Raw genomic sequence first — 6,000 nt, forward strand, 5'->3', positions numbered from 1 at the left:
CAGACATACTGCTGTGATGACAAATGCATATTGCCTTTATTGATTTGCTAATGTCCTACTTGGACCTTGTGGGGAAAAGTGTGAAAGAATGCTAACTGTTCTAGTAGAGAGCCCTAAAGTGCAAAAATCTTGTTCCATGCATCATTAATTCATTGCTGACCTAAGCATACATATGAGGCAAAGTCTAATATCAAATCTTAGTTTAGACATTTTAAAATATATGTATAGAGTAGCCCTCCAACTCTCTTTACCAGGTACTGGATTTTAGCTTTTCTTCCAACAAATGAAGGTACATAAGTACCTAAGTGTTGCCATACTGGGGCAGATTGAAGGTCCATTAAGCCCAGTATCCTGTTCCCAACAGTGGTCAATCCAGGTCACGAGTAACTGGCAAGATCCCAAAACAGTACCATACATTTTATGCTGCTTATCCCAGAAATACATGGTGGGATGGTGGAGGCTGAGTCAATGATTATGACATCAACATATGTAATGTATTCACCTATTGAGTGAAAGTAATATTACTGAGTACTTTATATGAGACTCTCCTTCACTTTAGTCTATAATCATCTAAGACCATTATATTTGCATTTATACACTCTGTGAATTTTGTTTGATATTGCATTATATGGGACAGAGTGAAGGTCTCAACTAATTAATAGTTATCCCAGAAATAAGCAGTGGATTTTCCCAAGTCCATTTTAATAATGGCTTATGGGCTTTTCTTTTAGGAAGCTATCCAAACCTTTTTTTAAATTATATATTGGCTGTATCCGGATAACTTGTGGCTACCACCAAAGACCTAGATATTCAATGCCAGTGCCTGGATAGGGGCTAGCACTGAATATCTAGGTTTAATTTAGTTGGTGGCAGCCAGCATTTAAAGAAAAACTGACTGTGGCCGGCTGAATATCAGGTCCAGTGTTTTTCCACAATTATGTCTCCTCTGTTGTTCAGCTGCAACTATTTGAAGCTCATCCTGTAATTTAGGTAGCGTATCATTTACTTACAGAAAAGGAGAGAATTCCTGAGGATTTGTAAGTGACTTGAGACCCTGTTTTATTGGCCGTGCAATAAAAGAATTTAGTTCTTTTTTTCTTGAGATATGGAAAGTGAACCCTCCGAGGGTCAGGCTCAATGCATGTGTACGTCAAATAGAGGAAAAATGGAAAAGAAAACTTTTTCCAACAAGCAAAAGTACTTTAGTAAGAAAGTAATAAAGTTTCATCGACGGTACATACCTGTAATATCTGATGCTATTTATTCCCCAGGACAGTTCTTTCATCAAGAGAGCTTCATATCTTTGGCTTGTACAATAACTTTCATGATTTCATTTCTTACTGTTCTCCTTCAGGTGTTAGATAAAATATAAACAGAAGCAGATCTTTCAGATGACTGGGTGTTGATCCTCTTTTCACTTCTTTTACAGTAAACTTGTGCACCCACAACCTGAGTTTACATCCTCCACTGGGATTTCTGTCAGATAGCTGGCTTCTGGCCAACTCAGCCATCCATCTTTGTTTGGTTGGCAATTGAATACCGTACCCGACCTTAGCCAGGTGAGTGTGTGTGTGTGTGTGTGGGGGTAGGCAAGGAGAAAGCAACTGGGAAAAGTAATGGGAAATCACTCTGCTAATAGCCTTCCAAGAAACCCTTATGAAAGTGGTGAGTCCATAAATCATTTACAACTTGGTACTTGTGTACAGCAGCTTGCCCTACCTTTATCTTTACAGCAAGCAAGGGTTGCATTTCTCTGGAATAGTCTCCTGCTGCCTTTCTTTGTTTTTGTTCTGCTTTTGGAAGCACAAACCCCACTTTTTTCCCCTAAAGGTTTACTTATGTCTGAGCTCCCTTCTAATTGATAAGTACATAGCCTAGATTTTAGGAACCTTCCTTTTACAGGATAGGCCCAGTCTCTACCTTTCTCCAAGGAGGAACTGCAAGCTGCATACTTCCTCTATCTGAGTGTATGTTGACTCTTTCACAAATAATGTTCTTTCTATTCCAAACGGTGTTACAGCCTGACATTAGTAATCTGGCTCAAATTTTTAAAAACACTAGAAAGAATTTTTTATTTAATTACATTTAGGCAACTTATATTGTGTTATTTGTATCATTCTTTTAGATTTTATTATCCTTCCTCCTAAAGACGCAATTTAGGAAACATGATTTTGTGTCAAGGAGAGGAAAGAAGTTGTTACATCAGTTCAGTATTTGATTCTACGTATATATTTCTGGCAAATACATCTACAACTGGATACTCTATATTTGTTTGTTTAAGTCTTAAGAGGATTTGTGAGCAAGATAAGTACAGTTGTGATTATTTCAGTATAGATTAGGCTGCTCTACTGAATATATAGTACTGGCTTGATTTTTCAAAGATTTGGTGTTATTATGAGAGTGGAGGAGTAGCCTAATGGTTAGTGCAGCGGGCTTTCATTCTGGTGACCTAGGTTCAATTCTCACTGCAGCTCCGTGTGGCTTTGGGCAAGTCACTTAACCCTCCATTGCCCCAGGTACAAAAAAACTTAGGGGCCCTTTTACTAAAGGGTTGGTGCGTGGCAACAGGTGTGCCGTGCAGAATCCAGAACACAGGTCCCACTCCCAGTGTGTGCCATTTCAGTGCTACAAAAATATTTTCTATCTTTGTAGTGCTGGAGGTTACCCGGCGGTAATCGGGCAGCACCATGCCCTGCCTGGTTATTGCCAGGTTAGTGCAGGAGTCCTTACCACCACCTAAATGGGTAGCAGCAAGTACTCCCCCTGAAATGGCCGCACTGCAAGTGGTTTACTTACCGCATGACCATTTCTTTTCCCCCAAAATGGCCAGCCTTTTACCTGTTGTGGTAAAAGGGGGCCTCAGAGCACATCAAAACATGCGTTAATGCTAGCATAGACTCACTTTTACCGCTGCTTAGTAAAAAGAGCCCTTAGATTGTGAGCAATCTAGGGACATAAAAAGTACCTGTATGTAATGAGTACATTCCTGCCTATGTCTAGTATTTTATTTATTTAGATTTTGCTCACACCTTTTTCAGTAGTAGCTCAAGGTGAGTTACATTCAGGTACTCTGGATATTTCTCTGTCCCAGGAGGGCTCACAATTTAAAGTTTGTACCTGAGACAATGGAGGGTTAAGTGACTTGCCCAAGATCACAAGAAGCAGCAGTGGGATTTGAACTGGCCACCTCTGGATTGCAAGACTGGTGTTCTAACCACTAGGCCACTCCTCCACTCCACTCCATTTTACTCCACTAGTAGCACTATAGAAATGATTGTATGGTTGTTAAGTATTGCCAGTTCAAGACATTGAAGGCCTCTTTTACCAAGCTGTGGCAAAAGGGGCCTGCGCTAGTGTCAGCGTGGGTTTTTCATGCACGCCGAGGCCCCCTTTTACCACAGTGGGTAAAAGGGAAGTCTTTATTTACTGCAGGAAATGGTTGTGTGTCAAGTGAAGCATTTTCTGAGCAGCCATTTCAGGGGGAGCCCTTACCGCCACCCATTGAGATGGCGGTAAGGTCTCCCACGCCAACCTGGCAGTAACTGGGCAGCGCACGGCACCACCTGGTTACCACCGGTCAGGTACACCTCAGAAATGATGATGTGCTAGGGATGTGAAGTACCACCAGGCTACTGAGGTAGCCCGATGGTACTTCCTGTTTAGCAAATGGTAAGCCCGCTTTGGACTTCCCGCTACTTAGTAAAAGGGGCCTTGAATTTATGCACTTTTCACTGAGCACCTTTTCTCACAATATTTTTTTTTCATCATAGGTTTTTAAAAATAATTTATTGATGTCAGTGTACCTAAACTACATGCTACAAAGTGGTCTCTTCCCAAAGGACAAAGGAAACATACTACTCACCCCTCTACCTAAAGACGCAAAGAAAAGTACAAATGACTTAACCAACTATCACCCAGTAGCATCTATCCCGCTGATAACCAAACTTATGGAAGGCGTAGTGACGAAACAACTCACCAACCACCTAAATAAACACTCAATTCTACATGAATCTCAATCAGGATTTTGAACAAACTACAGCACAGAAACAGTACTACATAAGTAATGCCATACTGAGAAAAGACCAAGGGTCCATCGAGCCCAGCATCTTGTCCATGACAGCGGCCAATCCAGGCCAAGGGCACCTGACAAGCTTCCCAAACGTACAAACATTCTATACATGTTATTCCTGGGATTTTGGATTTTTCCAAGTCCGTTTAGTAGCGGTTTATGGACTTGTCCTTTTGGAAACCGTCCAACCCCTTTTTAAACTCTGCTAAGCTAACCGCCTTCACCACATTTTCCGGCAATGAATTCCAGAGTTTAATTACACGTTGGGTGAAGAAATATTTTCTCCGATTTGTTTTAAATTTACTACACTGTAGTTTCATCGCATGCCCCCTAGTCCTAGTATTTTTGGAAAGCGTGAACAGACGCTTCACATCCACCTGTTCCACTCCACTCATTATTTTATATACCTCTATCATGTCTCCCCTCAGCCGTCTCTTCTCCAAGCTGAATAGCCCTAGCCTCCTTAGTCTTTCTTCATAAGGAAGTCGTCCCATCCCCGCTATCATTTTAGTCGCCCTTCGCTGCACCTTTTCCAATTCTACTATATCTTTCAAACAAACAATCGCAACCGGCAACAACATCCTTCTCCTACAATTTGACATGTCCAGTGCCTTCGATGTGGTCAACCATGGAATATTATTACACATCCTGGAATACTTCGGAGTTGGAGGTAACGTTCTTAATTGGTTTAGAGGATTCCTAACAATAAGATCATACCAAGTAACAACTAACGCAGAGATATCAATCCCATGGACACCTGAATTCGGTGTTCCCCAAGGATCCCCCCTTTCACCAACACTCTTCAACCTAATGATGACACCCCTAGCCAAGCTATTAGACAATCAAAAGCTCAACCCATACATATATGCAGACGATGTCACAATCTACATCCCATTCAAACATGACCTAAAGGAAATCACCAACGAAATCAACCAAAGCTTTCAAATCATGCACTCCTGGGCGGATGCATTTCAACTAAAACTCAACGCAGAAAAAACACAATACCTTATAATAACCTCACAACACAATACAAATAAATTCACCACCATAACTACTCCAAACTTTTCCTTCCCCGTTTCAAACAACTTGAAATTCTGGGAGTCACCATTGATCGAAACCTCACACTTGAAAATCACGTGATGAACACAACTAAGAAAATGTTCCATTCTATGTGGAAACTCAAAAGAGTAAAACTTTTCTTTCCAAGGGCCACTTTTCGAAACCTGGTTCAATCAATCGTAGTAAGTCACCTAGACTATTGCAATGCACTTTATGTCGGCTGTAAAGAACAGACCATCAAAAAATTTCAAACAGCCCAAAAATACCGCAGCCAGACTAATATTTGGGAAAACAAAATATGAAAGTTTAAAACCCCTAAGAAAGAAATTACACTGGCTCCCACTTAAAGAACGTATCACATTCAAGATCTGCACGACTGTTCATAAAATCATCAATGGAGATGCCCCGACCTACATGCTGGACCTCGTAGACCGACCACCCAGAAATGCTAAGAGATCTTCCCGCACCTTTCTTAACCTACACTTCCCTAACTGTAAAGGACTAAAATACAAACTAACACACGCGACCAGCTTTTCTTATATGAGTACGCAGCTATGGAATTCACTTCCAACTCACCTGAGAATGATCAATGAATTAACCAACTTCCGCAAATCCCTGAAGACTTACTTCTTTAACAAAGCCTACCACGAGAACCCCTAACTAACTATAACACAACACCTATCCAACTTGACTCAGAATATATCTTCCTACAACTGCTTGAACAAATCCTCCTATCTTCACTAACTTCTTTATAACACCAATTGTATTATTTAACCTGGTATGGTGACGCCATAACAGGTCTTTGTAAGCCACATTGAGCCTGCAAATAGGTGGGAAAATGTGGGATACAAGTGCAATCAATAAAAATAAAT

The sequence above is a fragment of the Microcaecilia unicolor genome, chromosome 4, assembly GCF_901765095.1.
Source record: "Microcaecilia unicolor chromosome 4, aMicUni1.1, whole genome shotgun sequence".
NCBI lineage: Eukaryota > Metazoa > Chordata > Amphibia > Gymnophiona > Siphonopidae > Microcaecilia > Microcaecilia unicolor.